Raw genomic sequence first — 17,413 nt, 5'->3', positions numbered from 1 at the left:
TGGTTCTTCTCTGGAGAAACATTAAGTTCATTCAATGGACATTTGTTGAACTCTGGCGTGGCATATCAGGTGTGGATGCAGACAGCAGGTGTGAGTGTTACCAAGTCCAAGCTCATACTCCTTGCTGAATGACAGGCAAATAAATCAACAGATAACTTGTTGGGGTGAGGAAAGGTGAAGTCTTGCATTTACTTGAAAGTCCAGCAGATCGAGAAGATGATGGACTAGTGTCCCAAAGAACCACCTTACCTGAGTTAGAATTCAGGCTTCTTTTACTAAGAGGGAAGGGTATGTGTTTGGTTGTTGCAAACTTCTTGAGATCAGAATCCTTTGTTCTCTCAGCTGTCTACGTTGGTCAGGTCCTGATGCTCCTGTAAATTTCCAACAAGACACATATTGTTCTCTGTTCTGCAGCTGTTGCTGCTGCTAAGTCACTTCAGTCGTGTCCGACTCTGTGTGACCCCATAGATGGCAGCCCACCAGGCTCCCCCATCCCTGAGATTCTCCAGGCAAGAATACTGGAATGGGTTTCCATTTCCTTCTCCAATGCATGAAAGGGAAAGTGAAGTCGTTCAGTCGATTCCGACTCTCAGCGACCCCATGGACTGCAACCCACAAGGCTCCCCCGTCCCTGGGATTTTTCAGGCGAGAGTACTGGAGTGGGCTGCCATCGCCTTCTCTGCAGCATTTTACCTCTATATGAATGGGAAAGTGTTATACCTTTAAAAGTCAGAGCCTTGAGAATGGCTACCCTATGTATTTCAGGCTATATGTAACATTATTGTAGAATAGAATGCAAAGGTAAAAGTAAAAGAAACAGATCCAATATGGAGTCAGATTTGTTTGTCCCTGTTACATAGAGGGCTGAATAAGACACAAAGGAGAACTCAGCTTTGGGAAAGCCAACTGTAGCTCAGAACATATTCTACATGGTTATCTTAATTCCTCAGACTAGCCTTATGCATGTATGCATGCCCAGTTGCTCAGTCATGTCTGACTCTTTACGACCCTATGGACTGTAGCCCACCAGGCTTCTCTATCCATGGGATTTTCCCGGCAAGACTACTGGAGTGGGTTGCCATTTCCTCCCCCAGGGAATCTTCTCAACCCAGTGTTCAAACCCGTGTCTTCTGCCTCTCTTGCATTGGCCTTATGATGTCATTAGCCCTGTTATTAGGTCTATTTTATAGTAGAGCAAATGGAGGCTCTGAATTTCCATGACTTGCCTGGAGTCCCACTCTGCATATTCGATAGCAATGCAGCTCCATCTCCAGTCTTTTGACTTAAACCCAGTGTTTATTTTTACTACTGTAAGCTGAAAATATGGATGTGCCTCTGCTTCATGCCCTCCTCCTCAGATGATCTCTTCTCCTGGGAAAACTTGATTCCCCAAAGTGTGATGATACCCAGAGGGTCTTCTTTGGTCCCAATCACATGGCGGTACCCTTCGCTACTGTAGAAGTTGCAGAAGGTCCTGGCTACTGTACAACACTCTTCCATGTGCAAACAGGAGGGTCTGAATCATCCAAACTAGATTCTGAAGAGGAATGAGGAGTGGTTATTCTCCCAGGGCAATGAAACCGGTTGCTAAACCTGAGACCTACTCTCTCGGGCGTTCAAGATGTGCTTTCCCAGCGAGACTTGCCCTGTGAAAGATGATAGATGCACAGATTTCTAGGGTGATGTCTGATACTCTAGGCATCTTTTAATGACATCCCTGATAGAGCACCATCTGACTTAAACAGTTCATGATGCAGGACACTCATGGTCACCTGAGACATTTCATTCCACCTACAGGCAGATCCATTAGATTTGGAGCTTAACAAAAACAGAAAACAATTCTGTCTCCTTGGAGCTTCTCTCACTGGTCTTGATCCTGGAAGGCATCAGCGCAGTGCCTCTCCCACCAGCAGGCTGGCCCTCGGGGAGCCTGGAGGGAGTCATGGTGAGAACCCAGGCTGGTCAGGTGTGTCTGAGCAGGCCTGGTGAACCTCGGGGTGGACCTGTTCAATGCTGGAGGGACTGCGGAGTCTCCGGGGAAGGAGCTTGTCTTGGAGGAAGAAGGAACCAGGCACAAACAGCGGCCTGATAATCAAGCTTAGATTGCAGTGGGGTGGGAGTGATTCTGAACATGGCCTGGAGTACGGTTCGTAACCCAGCCCCACTGAACTTCTTTCACTGAGCAATAGAGAGCATATAAACACGGAAATGCTATAAATAAATGCTATAAACTAATACGTGGGGGTCACTAGGGAACCAGCTTTGGGACTGGGTCTTCAGAGTCAGTCCCATGATGGGGAGAATGCCCCTCTCCTCCACCACGTGGTGCAACCCTGTGGTCCCTTGGCTTGGGAGCCTGCAGCATCTCTCTGGCGGCAGGGACTGCAGTGTCCTGACAGAGGACTTGGAGCAGTCCAAGGGGAACCACATGGAGGGTGGCAAGCAAACCGACCGTGTGTGTCTTAGGCATTAATGAGGCACCCCCAAAGGATTCTAGAAACACTGGGTTAATTACAGGGGGATGGACATCCTGAGTGACCCAGTGAAAGCTAAGTCATTGTTATTTTCTCCTTAACACTTAATGGATGACTCTGCTTTGCTTCAGTCGTGTCTGACTCTGCGACCCCATGGACTGTATGTCCACCAGGCTCCTCTGTCCATGGGGATTCTCCAGGCAAGAATACTGGAGTGGGCTGCCATGCCCTCCTCCAGAGGATCTTCCCGACCCAGGGATCGAACCCGCATCTCTTATGTTTCCTGCATTGACAGGCAGGTTCTTTACCACTAGCGCCATCTGGTATGCACTTTCTTAACACTGACCACAACCTTGTTTGAAAGGTATTTTTAACCATAATTTATTGAAGAAGGAATGAAAAATCAAAGAGTTTAATTTTTCCAAAATTGTACAGCCAGCAAATGACAGAACCTGGACCCTTGGTCTGTACTCCTCCCACCCCCCCAACCCCGGGATAAACCATAATGAAAAAGAATATAAAAAGGATGTACATATGTGTATAAATGAGTCATTTTACTGTACAGCGGAGATTGGCACAACGTTGTAAATAACTATGCCTCAAAAAAAAAAGTCATTGTTACTAACGTGATGGGATGCGAACGGGCGTCGACCTGGTAGGAGTGCCATGGCCCTGCCCCCTCTCCTGGCATCTCTTTTCCTGGTTGAACATCCCCAATGTTACTTGGTTGTTCTTCAGAAGCCCCCGTTCTCAGTCCTCTGCCGTCCTCTGTACCCACTTTTGGAATCACTCCAGGCTACCAGCACCAAAAAAAGCATTTGCTAAAAGAACTTTAGGAAGTCTTAGAATCAATATAGCCTAAGAGTTGTTTTTTTTTCTTTTTCCTGAATGGGTGAAAAGAAGGCTCCCAGAGCCTGGAAGCAACTTGCCCAAATCCTACGTACCTGGTCAGGGGATGAGCCAGCCCTCCCCACCAGCCATCTGGTTCAGAGCTCGGCAGCAGGCTCTTGGCCACCACTGCCCTCATGAGGCATGCTGCTGGGAGCAAAGTGGGCCTCGGTTTGCATGAGTGAGCACTAGATGACCCCAGATACACGTGTCCTTCATAATTCTTTAAGGACTCGGAAATAAAGATGGAGAAACAGGCAACAATAACTGAGTGCCTTCTAATTACCAACCATTTAGTTACATGATGCCATTTGTTCTCAAAACAGTTGTGGGAGGCAGTCAGGTCAGGGGAGACCCCATTTTACAGAGGAGGACATACAGGCCCAGAGAGGCCAAGTCATTTCTTACAGCCATCCAGCTAGGATGCTGAGGAACCGCCAACCGCATCCTGATGTCAGAAGCCTGTGCTTTTCCATGACATCATGACACCTTCCAATAAAGATTCCTTCCTCTCTTCCCAGGAGGACTCTGGCCTTGGTTTATGCGGAGGACACCATCCAAGTGACCACCACCACGGGCGGCCTCCAGGAGTGAAGCTCTGGGCCTCACACCGTTTTGCTCACCAGGAACAGCATGGTGAGACAAGAACCACTCTTCTAGAACACAGATTTTTCTGCTTTTGTTCTTTTTCCTGGCTGAGCTTGGAACCAGTTGTGTGATCTTGGGTAAGTCATTTAATTTGTCTGGGCTTCAATTTACTGGCCTGTGAAATGGAGATGATGAACCAGAGTCAGTGTTTTCTAATCATTTCTTTTTGGGGAAAAAAGCAAAAAGCAATTTCTAACCATTTCAGCTAAGGAGCTTTCATGGAGCATTACTTGCTGCAACTTACATTGCAAAAGTAATTAATTCATATTTAAATAAATCTTTAAAAAAAAGAGGAGTTACATATCACATTTTTTAAAAAATATTTTGCCCATTTAAAAAAGGTCTATTTATGTGGCAGGATCAGGTCTTTAGTTGTATCATGCTGGGTCTTTTGTTGTGGTGCATGGACTCTCTAGCTGTGGCATGTGGCCTTAGTTGCTCTAAGACATGCAGAATCTTAGTTCCCTGACCAGGGATTGAACCCCCATCCCCTGCATTGGAAGGCAGATTCTTAACCACTAGACCACCAGGGAAGTCCCCATTTTTTAAAATTTTGAATTAAGTCATAAAGCATGTTTTGCACATTCCTCTCCTCTGCCATCCCCTTTCTGGGCAGCATGCTCTTCCCTCCCTCCTGTCATCTTGCCCACAGCTGAGAATCCCTCCACTTGATGGTTTAGAATCTTGCTCTGGGTGTGAGATGACTAGAGTCCTCGGGTGTATTTGTTCTGGAAGAGAGGAGACAAGACAGCCTTTCTGGGTTGCCCATCTCTCTTCCTGGAGCCTCCCCCCTCACCCATTTTTCTCTGCCTGCAACAGTCATCTCTGGGTCCCCCTTGGGCTGCCCCTCGACTGCCCCCCAGTCTCCGGAGCAGCGGCGGGTGGCCCTCTCGTTAGAGCAGGCCACATCTCAGTGTAGTTGCCAGAGCGGTTATCTTTTATTTCTGGCATGTGCTGTAACACAAGAGTGATCTTGACTTCAGGATTATCACCTCTCATCATTCTTTCTCCCTTTTCTTCTCTTCTTTTTCTTCCTGAAAGATGATAAAATTACCAGACAGAGCCTCCCGCTTCCTCCAGGCCTAGTCAGAGCTCAGGGATATTTACTTCTCGGGTAAACAGCTATAATCTCCCTAACCAGACTTTATCGCAGTTAAGTAAGTTAAATTCTTCTGGTCTAATCCTCCATGCGCTGTGGGTTTTTTTTTTTTTTTTTGAGTATAAAGTGTTCGCCATCTTTTGATATAATATGACAACGCTGGGCCGCTGGATATGATTAGGCATCGAGCAAAGAGGTTTCAACTTAACCAGACTGGAAAAGAAAGGCCCCCTTTGCAAAACAGCTTTGGGCAGGAAAAAATAAAAAAACCTCACGGAAAAGCACTTTTGGTCATGAGAGGTACAAAACAGAGGTATGTGGGTGTTTGCAGGGCCCGGGACTTTCCCCAGTCAGGCAAATCCCTGGCAGACGCTGAAAATTGATCCGGCCCCCGCATCCATGTGCTTCTTGCTGTCCCTAACCACGTGACGGCCACCTCGGCCAGGAGAAGGCAGGAGAGGGGAACAGCGCTGAACCTGAAGCTGGAGGTCACATCACTCCCAGTGGGAGAAACAAGACTCGCTCGCCTCTCTGGGTAACAATCGAAGGGCGTTTCAGGAACAAAGATTTAACAGGGCTTGGCTCAGATTGTTGAAAATTCTGGGGCATGGAAGATGGTTACAGGTGATGGGGTGGAGAGACAGAAAGGTGTCTGAATGTGGCTGGAGATCAAAGCCTGCCTGGAAGACTGGACAGGCCCTGTGTGTGTGTAGATGGTGGTGCCATCGGGGGAGGGGAGGGTGGCAGAGCCTCTCCGAACATCGGCATCAGCAGAAACCAAGGTTGGGACCCGGAAGGCTCCCGACCAGTATGTCCAGTGAAGGGACTGTGGGCCAGGTATCTATGCCCAGAAGTGACCACGGCCGCTGCAAAGATGCTCAGAAGTGCATCCCCTCTCTACGCACAGATGCTGTGCCTTGGCTTTTCCTCCCTGTCGACCTTCCAGTGGGTCCTAAACCAGTTCCCGTTCCCTGCCTCGCCCTGCCTGCCAGGGCCACCCGAGCTCCCAGCCAAGCTGTGACACTTCCCCAAGCACCGCTGGGGCGTGTTTAAAGCCCGAGCCACACTTTGGGGTTCGACTCCTCCTGCCGCCCTCCCTTTGCACATGTGTGTGTGTGTGAGAGAGAGTGTGTATTTTGGGCCTTGAATCCCCACAACAAAGAAGGAGAAAGGAAACTGCCAGGGCCAAGGATGGAGAGGCAACTCGCAGTGTTTCAGAAACGGCCCTGCTGTCTCCACCGCAGGCGACACTTGGATGGAGGCAGATCCATCGGCCAGTTAGCGCTCCATCTGAGAGCAGCCCCGACGCTCGGGTGAGTTGGGGGTGAGGGACACTCAGGCATCTCCCCCTGTGTCCCCTGTTTGAGGAAAGAGAGCACCCCAGGCCACCACGCCAGGGTCCCCTCTCCCTTCCCTCTGGGTGGCCTCGCCCTGTGGAGCCGTGGGAAGTGTGTCCAGGGTTCTCGTGTTTTCCTCTTCGTCTGTGTCCCCCTCCTGGCAGCCAGGCCCGCCGGGGGTCGCTGGGTGGGGACCGCCGGGAACGGCTGCCCCTCCCCCGCACCGAGCTGATCCCGGGACTTGCTCCCAAGGGCCTGGAGCGCCCCGCTGGCTGCAGGAAGGGCTTCCAGACTGTGTGTCCTGAATGTGCTTCCTGTAGCCTCTCTGCTGACTGCCCAGCTCTTCACTCCTGGAGGCCTCCACCTTGGTCCTTTAAAAAGATCTCCAGCACTTACCTGGTGGTCCAGGGGTTAGGAATCTGCCTTGCAACGCGGGGGCATGGGGTCAGTCCCTGGTTGGGGAACTAAGATCCCGAATGCTGCGGGGCAACTAATCCTGCGTGTCATAACTACTGACCTCGCAATCAATGATCCTGTATGCTGCAACAAAGACCCGGTGCAGCCAAATAAAGATTTAAAAAGTGTCCATCCCAACGTTTGCCCCATGTAGAAGTCCCTTGCTGCATTTTGTCAGACTATGTGTTGGAATGAAAGAAAGAATGAATGAATGAAAATAAAATCAAAGGTACAGGGTTTGCTTTCAATACCTGCCTTGGAAGGGCCAGCCCCTATTCTTCTGCCATGAAAAATTCATCTCTTCACCGCTTTCCCCTATTGGTCATTTTGGGAGAGTAGGGGTAAGGCCGTGCCCCGACCTCTGAGTGTTTCATAAACCATCAGGCATTAATACTCACTGGGGCTTGTCATCTTCTCGGGGCAGCTGGTGGGAGCTGGGTTTGAGGGGGCTGTGGGAGGGAAATAGGAAACTCAAGAGTCTTGTTGCGGAGGGTCTGAGTCGCCAAAGGGCACCAGACACTGGCCTTCCAGGTGATGGAAGGGAAAGCATGAGGACCCGGGGACTCAGAAGGAAGGAGACGGGACATCGAAGCCAGCGTGAGCAAACTTGGAGCAGACTTGGGCTCGGGCCAGTGGCACAAGAGGGCAGAGCTCTGATGCTGTTGGGACAAGCCCAGTGGTCCTCAGGGCGAGCCCCGTTTCCCCGCTCTGTGTTGGGCGGGTAAGGCGGCTCCTCTACCAGTGGGAGGCTGAGCACGTTTTACTCTGTGCCGTGGTTTACTCTGTGCCGTGGTTGCCTGACTTCCTTCTGCAATTCCCGACTCTGGTTTAGACCTGCCCTGACTGCAGTGCATTGACACAGGATCCCTCACCCCATACACTGGTTTTAAACATGGTGAAAGAAACGTTAATAATGTTAAGACATAAGTATAAACAGTCCCCAACTGATGAGGCTTTGATTTATGATTTTTGGACTTTATGATGGTATGAAAGTGATACATATTTAGTAGGAACTGTACTTTGAATTTTCATCTTTTCCTGGAGCTAGTGATACCCTGTACCCTTTCTCATGATACTGGGACAGTGGCAGCCACCCCATCTTGAGAGTAAACAGTCAATACACTTATCACCATTCTGCACCCAGATGACCATAATATTTTTCACTTTAAGTACAAGAGTCAACCAATCACAAGAGACATTCAGTACTTTATTCACAAACAGGCTTTGTGTTAGATAATTTTGCCGAACTTTAGGCTAACAGAACTGTTCTGTTTAAGGTAGGCTAGGATAACCCATGAAGTTTGGAATGTTAGGTGGATTCAATACATTTTCAATTTATGATATTTTCAACCTAAGAAACAAACAATCTGCCAACCAGAGGTATAGAATTGGTATAGAATTTAAGGACTCAAGAGACAGTTTTCTATAACAGGTTAACCTGAGGTATCCTCTAGTGCACATTAATGAAGTCTCCTTTATGTACTGTTGGGAAGGTCCCCTGGAGGAGGAAATGGCAACCCACTCCAGTATTTTTGCCTAGAGAATCCCATGGACAGAGGAGCCTGGCGGGCTACAGACCATGGGGGTCGTAAAAGAGTTGGACATGACTTAGTGTCTAAATAGCAGCAGCAACCCTATCGTAAGTCAAGGAGGGTCTGCAGTGAATATCGAAGTTATATATAGACGTTGAAATGATCCAGAGTCCAAATGAAAGGATATTCATGGAGCTTTGGACACAGTGATGCCCATCAGAGGACTTTGAATAGGAGTAACAGTGGTAATACTGATAGATACTCGTCACTGAGTGCCTTTTATGTACCAGGCATGTTCTCATATAATTCTGGCTATAATCCTTTATCTCCAACTGACAGCTAAGGAAACAGACTCAGCAGTTGAGTAACTTGCCCAGGGCTACATAACTCATGAAGAGGCAAAGCTGGGGTTTGGGCTCAGCTCCAGGGAACCTAGGAACCCAATCAGTGGAGAAAGGCATGGAATTAGACGCTCAGGTCTGTGGTTCTTTCTGTACATCAACGGTGGTGATGGTTTAGCTGCTAAGTGGCGTCTGACTCTTGCCACCCCATGGACTGTAGCCCATCAGGCTCCTCCATCCATGGGATTTTCCAGGCAAGAATACTGGAGTGGATTGCCATTTCCTTCTCCATGGCATCTTCTCAACCTAGGGATCGAACCTGTGTCTCCTGAATCTCCTGCATTGCAGGTGGATTCTAGACTGCTGAAGGATTAGGGAAACCTCTACTATACCTCAATAGGAGGTGGTAAAGAAAGAAGGTCTGTGAAAGCTCCAGGGGTGGCAGAAGTTTCTGTAAGGAGTTGAGGCTTGATCTGGGTTTAAGTAAGCTGAGGGTTGAGGTGCGTGAGTGGGCCTGGGGTGTGTGAGGGTCAGTAAGGAAAAGAGGAAGACAGGATGGTGGCTTTGCTTAGGGATACTCTGGGATCCAAGGCAGCAGATTAATGTGCTGAAATGCTAGCGTCCCCACCCTTTGTGTGAATTTGGGCAAATGAATAAACCTTTCTAAGCCCTGGCTGCTCATCAGTAAAGCAGCAATAACTGTGGTGAGGACGTAACTTATGCAAGGTATTCAGGGTCTGGCACAGGCAAACTGCTATATAAATGTCGTCTGTGGTTGAAAATGTAATCAATTGATCAGCTCCTGGGTTTCTGTGTTATCTTAACTCTTCCCCCTTCTTCAGGGTCTCTGGTCATGAAGCCATCAAGTCCAGCTGATTCTCTCTTCGTAGTATTTGTTCTTTCTTTTTCTTTCTCATGACCACCGCCCTTGATTCTAGGTCCCTGTCATGACACGTATAACATGGCAACAGATTCCTGCCAGCTTCCTACCTCCAACCTTCCTCCACACTGGTCAACCTTGTCTGTTGACATCAGATTGTTCCCTTGAAACCACTCCTGCTCAAAACCCTCTGGTGACTCACTCTAGAGTTTCCTATTAAATCCAGACATTTTAGCTGAGTCACCTACTCCCTACTTTTTCATTTATTTTCCTCTGTGTCTCAATATGGTCGCTCTTACTGTCTCATAAACATGCTAGTTTCTTTTCCGTCAATGAGCCTTCATTCCTATTTCCTCCTCCAGGTAGGTACCTCTTCCTCTCCATCTAGCCAAGCCCTCATCTTCAAGGCTGGCTCCTTCGAAACCTACCTACTGACCACTGGAGTTCATGAGATCTCTCTCCTTGGTGGACCTCTCTTATACTATCCCCATGCCTTGTTCATTTGGCAGAAAGCTGTCTTGCCAGTAGTATACACTCCTGAAAAATGAAATGTTTCCCCAGATGGGCTGCAAATTCTCCAGGGAAGGCCATTTCATTGCCTCTTCTGGCCCCTGTGGTTCTTAGCTTAGGGCAGAGCTGAGCCTAGATAAGTCACTCCATACATTTTAAAGTTAATTTTGTTGAATAAAGGTGGTAGTGAGAAGGCTGATAATGAAGAACAGAAGGTGGGAGAGAAAAACCTCTTTCCTAGTAAAGTTGGGTGAATTCTGTGATGCAGCAGAAGCTGTGGCTTAGGTTGGCCAGTTACTCAGACCCCCAGAAGCCAGCTGTCTCTCTCTCTCTTTTTTAAAAAAAATTTTGGCTGAAATTGCAAAAAAAAAAAAATCTCCCTATTGCGCAGCATGCGGGGTATTAGTTCCCTGATCAGTGACTGAGTGCCTTCTGCATTGGAAGCGCAGAGTCTTAACCACTGGCCTGCCACGGAAGTCCCAGCCATCTCTTTCTCTTGTGTGTCCCTTGGGATCATCCTCATGTTTTCCACCTTTGCTTTCTGCCCTGGAAGCTGCTCTCTGCCCACATTTCTTTGCCTGGGATTCCTGGTGGAGCTCAGAAGGCAAGCTGGGATGAGATTGGCATTTAGCTCTAAGTCCTGGATCAGATACCCTACCCGAGGCCCTACTCATGGTTCACAATTGGTTGGGAGTGTTTGTTCCATGTCTAAGCAGATGAGTCTAGAGTATGTGAATGAAGAATGGCACATATTGGAATACAAGACAAAGGCTTTCACAATAATATGCGGCCATTTGCTGTATCCTTAACGACAATACCAGCAATGCTGATGATAATCCGATGGGAAGAGCAGAGCTGATGAATGATGGGAGGGACACCAGAGAAGGCTGTTCTCCTCCTGGGGCCTCCAGGTTTTCAGCCAGGCTTTCCATTGCTTGGGGTTTGTGCTCCATACCCAGCTGGCAAGATGCCTCCCTCTGATTCAAAGAGGGGAGAAGAGTCCCTCACCCAGGGAGCTTGAGGACGTCAGACTGCTCCTTACGCAAGAGCCTCCTAATGAGTTAAGTGTAAATGAATCAGAAGCAGATGGATCGGATTGTTCTGGAAATACACCCGAGGTTTAAAAATTAAGGGAAAAAGCATTTGGCAAAAAGCATTTTGGGGTTTGCCAAGACCCAGAACATTTGAAAAACAGTTCAAGATTTCTTTTTCTTTTCTCTTTGGTTGCAAAACCCACAATGCTGCCTGGAGGCAGTAGAAAGAGATGGGCCTCCATTCTTTCAAGCTGAAGTTCCTCCCGCCGTGTGGGTAATGGACCCCAGACAGGAGGCAATGGGCTATGGCATCAGGGGCTGATCGCGTCCAGGAGCAAAGCCCCCCGCAGGCCTCCGTTGGTGGAGGAAGGTGGCCCTTTGAGTCTACAGCTCCCAGCCTGGGATTCGGCCCTCTGGGCCTGCTCTGGGCGGCTACCTATGACTCTCCGTGTGTCTCCCGTCTTTCATAAGACTTGACTCACCTTGTCCCAATGCAGGGAAGCTTGTTATGTAAGGGAAACAGTCTCCAATTTGCTAGGCGAGAAACTCCTGGAGGTTAGCAAGTCCTAATCCAATAAAATATAAAGTGAAATGTTTATTCTAGGAAAAAATCCTTCAAATAATTTTTTAAAAAGATTAGTCCCTCTTTTGCATAGTTGAGCCTTTCCCTGGAGGGACTAGCTTGCTGAGGGAAAAGGGGAGAAAAAGCAACATTCTTGGAGGAAAACTCAATCCAGCGGTTTCTGAGTCTGCAGCTGGCTAGCTGTGTGATTGCACACAAAAGAGTAGACCTCTCTGAGCTTCGGGTGCCCAATAATCCAATAATCAGCTCTTGAGAGTTTCTCTGATTAAACGCCAACACATGACTCTAACAGGTCAGGGGCTGATGCACGTGGACAATGAATCCTAATATTACAAGAGTGTTAGGTCTTGGTGGATTTAGCACCTGGGCCACTTACCAAATTCCAGCGGGGTCATCCCCCATCCCTCTTTCCCCCAGGCACCTACCTGTGAAGCCAGACTCACTTGCGAGCCTCTCAGAATCCTGTGGCTTGAAAGTGAGGTGACATTGGCTTTTCCCCAGGTGGGGAGGTGACTGGGAGGGAGTGGCTCGGTGACCTGGGGTCCCACCCAGGGTTTATACTTACCATCCCAGGGTCACCCACATCCAAGAAGATCTGTCCTCGTGCATGGTTTTGCCACAACTCTGTCTGGAAAAATCAGTACTGGGGTTCCTCTTCACTTCTGATGCTCTTACCTCTCCAGACGGTTGCCTGCTTCTAACTGGTAAGGGAGAGGCCCTGCGGCTGGTCATGCTAAGGGGCTGGGAGTTGCAGGTCATGTTGTGGATGCTGTAAGCTGAGCTCAGGCATAGCACGACTGAATTCTGTCCCTCCTCAGAGCCCCAACAAACCCGTCTCTTTGTTCATTTATTTCTTCATCGGGCGTGTTAGTGCTGGATCTTAGCCTAACCTCTTGGAGAAGAAAGTTCTGTTCCCCCTGGTCCATGGTGACGATGACAACCAGCCATTGCATAAACAGTTACCGCTTATAAAGAGCTTTCATGGAATCTCGCGATGCCTCATCTCAAAGCCCACAGCAAACACAAGGGCCTCAGATCATCTGGTCGCCCTCTGACAGAGGAGACAGTCTACCCAAGGTCCCACAGCCAGTCAGGGGCAGGGCTGGGTCGAGAGCCTCTTCACTCCCCTGGCTTGAACTAGCTTTGCTTTTGATCGGGATCTGTTTTGATCTGTGTCACTTTGCTTAGATCACCCCACATGGACTGTAAACCCCTTTGGGACAGGGATCACGTTTGGTATGTCTCCATAGCCCGCATGGTACAGAGCCGAACATCCTATGTGAAATCTGCTTAATAGACATCCAGTTGGCAGGGAGAAATACTGAACTGGGTAAAACTAGTTTGGCTTCCCTGGTGGTTCTGTGGTAAGGAATCTGCCTGCCAACGCAGGAGATGCGGGTTCATTTCCTGGGTCAGGAAGATCCCCTGGAGAAGGAAATGGCAACCCACTCAAGTATCCTTGTCTGGAGAATTCCATGGATGGGGGAGCCTGGCGGGCTAAAGTCCAAGGGATTGCAAGAGAGTTGGGCACGACTTAGCGACTAAACAACAAAGTTCATGGTGGACAGCTTGGCATCTTGTTGCCTGATCTGAAAGGGCTGCTCTGGGTCTTTGGGAGCATCCTGATCATCACGTGCCCCCCACCCCATCCCCTTTAGTCCTGACACAGATTCCTCATCACCAGCTGTAGAGTTATCACCCTGCCTAGCAACACTCTCCCATAGCCACCTTCCAGCGCAGGCCAAGACATAGAAAAGGAGATGTGAGCTTCTAGGTATTGTTCCAGCCAAGGGAATAGGAGGCAGAAGCTCTGGAATTGCAGGGCTGAAGCAGACCCTGTGGGGAAGACCACACGGTCTTCTTGGAGCTGGAACTGGGCCCTACACCAAAGTGTGGGGTGACCTCAGCCCCACTGACTCTGGTTGAAAGAACAAAGATCCCCTCTGTCCTGCCTACCGTCTTAACTTTGTGAGTGAGAGGGCAAGCGAGATCCAGTTTTGAACTCCCAGGAGAAAGGCAGTAGTAATAACAACGATGATGTAGAGGATCTGGCTTGTGGAGACTGCCTCAAGCAGAAACCAGTTCACCCCTCAGGGCAGGTGGGGGCCACCTCTAGGAGCTGGGAGCTGCTCCCCTGCTCTTTGGGGGTGCAGGGGAAGGACAGAGAACATAAACTCATCACAGTTCTTGGAGTCTCTAGGTGTGTGGGAATCCAGAGAAGGCCTCCGCCCTCCTTGGAGGTTTTTTTTTTTCCCCTCTCCTGGGAGAATTCTGGCTTCCCCATTTCTGACATGATGATTCAGAGCAAAAGTGGACTTGTCAGAGACAGGAAGGAAAGATAAGATAAAAATAAAAAGCTAGCCAGACTCAGAAGTTTTTCTGGCCTTAGTTCCCCCTCTCCCTACCCCTCAACATTGACATTCTTGAAAACAAAAATCCCACAGCGAAGCCCAGAGTCGGGGCCAGGCCTCAGGCTCCAGGTCAAGGCCGGAGGGTTTTGAAGGAAGTGATTCAGTGCCCGGAGAGGGGGTGGGTGGGTTGGTGGGATTGGAGGGGGGGACTTTGGGGGGTGGAATGGAGGAGCAGGAGGCAGGGCCAGGACGGGGGCCACCCCATCCACCCGCAGGCAAGCCGCCGGGAGCCTGGTGATTGATGGACCCCAGCTTGGATGGAAAGTCCAGATTCCAGAGGCAGGCAGAAAGCCACTTCTCACAATGGCAACACAATTAAAAACTAAATACATCAAATTCATTAGTTTACAAATAGAACTGTTACTTGTTACTCGGGGTATTAACAATCTCCTTTCTCGATTAAAAAAAAATTTTTTAATAAAAAAAAATTTTTTTTTTTAACTTTTTGGTAACGCCCGTGAAAGACGTTTCAGTTGCCAACATTTCTGCAGAACTAATGTGGGTGGATTGTGACAGATATAATTTCTCCAACCTACAGTTTCATCAACTTGAGTTCTGTTAAACTATACCCGCTGGGCTTAGCTCCTTTTAAAGTTTCCGCTTTGACAGGTAGATTTATTAGTCTTGAAATTTGTACAAATCAGATGTCACTCGTGGCAACTTGTCAAAATGTCAGTCTGGCGAGGCGGCATGAAAGGTTTTGTGGAGAGGAAGGCAGACGCGAGGCAGGCTTTAAAGAACTCCAGTGTGAGCTGCAGGGAGGAACGGGGCCGTGGCAGCCTCTTGATCCCGAGGGCTTTACTTTATTAAATATCTTGGGCTGGACAGGGGGACGGGCCGTCGGATCCTGGGTCTCTGAGACATCAAGGTGGACAGCCTCTGTATCACGGCGGCTGTCTGTTAACAGCGTCAGGTTTCTCTGCTTATTCTGTGTACTCAGTGGGAGAAGGCAGGGGTGCCCGCCAGGGCAAGGGGAGCAAACCCAGGCCTTTTGGTTTCCAAGGAGGCTGGGTGGGTCCGCGGCCATGGATGGGTGTTCCGGGGTGGGCTCCCCTGGCTGGAACCCAGGGCTGCCTGCAGGCTCATCAACACAGAATAGGGTTCTGTTGAGGAGAGGGCATAGCAGGAGGATGGGGAGGGTCTTAGGTGGGACCCGCAGGAGGGGTCAGTCCCAGCAGGGCCCTGGTGGACCCAGGGCCTCCTTTTCCCCACCTGCCTGCTCCCCAGACGGACTTGGTTCTGGCCACTTAATTGAGGATGCTGCGCTTTGGTCAGCTCCATCATTATCTCAGTTTGACACAGCGGGAAATGTGATTAATAGTCAGAAAGCTATCTGAATTTTTTTCCCCTGAGGGAGTAGGGGTGGGCAGGCAGAAGTGCTGTAGAAGGAACCCGGCCAGGGAATACCTGGACATTCAGGGCTCTGAGAAGTTGCCTGCTTGGGATGGGGGTATTGGGGGGGCGCTCGTGCTGCTGCAGTGGAGATAAAGCTCCGGGGAGGTGGGGGCTGTCACCGGATGATCTCGCTGTGTGTACTTCTGTCCATCTGCCTGTCTGTCCCAGGATGTCAGAAGACACCCAATAAAGCTGTGAAAGTGAAAGTGAAGTCGCTCAGTCGTGTCTGACTCTTTGCAATCCCATGAACCGTAGCTTACCAGGCTCCTCCGTCCATGGGATTTTCCAGGCAAGAATATTGGAGTGGGTTGCCATTTCCTTCTCCAGGAGATCTTCCCGACCCAGGGATCGAACCCAGGTTTCCCGCATTGCAGGCAGACGCTTTACCATCCGAGCCACCAATAAAGCTGTAGTAATCAGCGTTCCTGCTCCCTCTCCCTCCCACTCACCAGGAGCTTTTCTGGAGGCCTGACGCTGATGTCTTCAGAGAGGAGGTGACTTCGTGCTCCTATAGGAAAGTGCTGAGACCCAGTCCCCGATCCATCACTGAGTCTCCCCTCACACTGCCCCAGCAGGGGCCTTGGGGCTCTGCCAGGCTGACTGCCTCGGGGTCGCTGTCCCTTCACGCCCACCCTTTCGGGCCCATCCGTCTGCCTCTGAGATGCGCCATCTCAGCATCGGGCCTGGCTCGACTGGACTGGAGAAGTGTCAGGCATGCTCTCTCCTGCCCCTTCCCTTCCCTCCTGACCCCTCCTCCTCCTTTCTTTCTGTTGAATGACTGAAGGCCTCTTTTTCCTTCCTGAGTTCCCCCTGCCCCGAAACTCCCGCTCCAATGCAAAGCCTCTTGGAGCGCGAGGACACCTCCTTTCTGGGAATGGGGTGACACATGGAGGAAAAGAAGTACTTTGTGGGGGCAGGATTGGGGAAGAGGAAGCATGGGGACCCAAGGGGGCCTTCCCCAGCTCGTGATATTTTTGAGAGTCCAGCCTTCTTGGTGCATCCCTGTCCTGTCTCCAAAGAGGGGAGCCAAGCTTTTAAAAGCGAGAACAGGCAGACTGGTAAGTGGAGGGGCACGGGGAGCCCCGAGGACCCTCCTGGGGCCTCTCACCTGCGTCGCTCTCTAGGGAAGCAGAAGGACTTCCCCTTGGCCTTCTCTCCCCACAGAAGCACAGGTGTTTGTCGGTGACCAAGTCCTTCTCTGCCAGCAACATGGAGTCCGAGGTGTCAAGCGGGGTTTCCTTTCCCTGGGCCTGGGAAGGGGTCCTTTTTGCACTCTGGCTGCAAAGGACAAGACTCGAGTCCACTGTTCATCTTTCCAGGTTGGCACCTGGCGTGTAGGAGAACTGACTCCGCTGGCTGCCAAGCGATTATCCCAGGTGAAAAATCTCAGACATTAAGAGGCATGATGAGCATCAGGGTCACGATGATATAATAACAGGGCTGGTTATCCCACTAATCCCCTGGGATGTATAACGTGACTTTCAAAGCACTCAAAACACTCTCGCAGCTGTGATCTCACATCCCCTCTGCCTGCCTCTGGGGGAGAGACGGGATGGGAAAGGATTTCACAGCCACGTGGGGAAACCGAGGCACCCAGCTCACGCCTCTCGTTCTGAGCCCTTGAACTTGGCCACGTGACGCGTGGAAAAATGAGTCTTCATGTGTGCTCACACCCAATTATTTTGAGCTGCCGTCCCATCCTTTAGAGTGGAACACACACACACACACACATATACACACACACATCTGTGGCTTCCAACCTCCAAATGGGCCATTACAGAGAAGCGCTTCAGTTTACAGAGTTGAAAGACCTAATCACCAGCTT

Source organism: Muntiacus reevesi, chromosome 10 (assembly GCF_963930625.1).
Source record: "Muntiacus reevesi chromosome 10, mMunRee1.1, whole genome shotgun sequence".
In the NCBI taxonomy this organism is placed as follows: Eukaryota; Metazoa; Chordata; class Mammalia; order Artiodactyla; family Cervidae; genus Muntiacus; species Muntiacus reevesi.
This window is presented reverse-complemented; position numbering follows the sequence as displayed.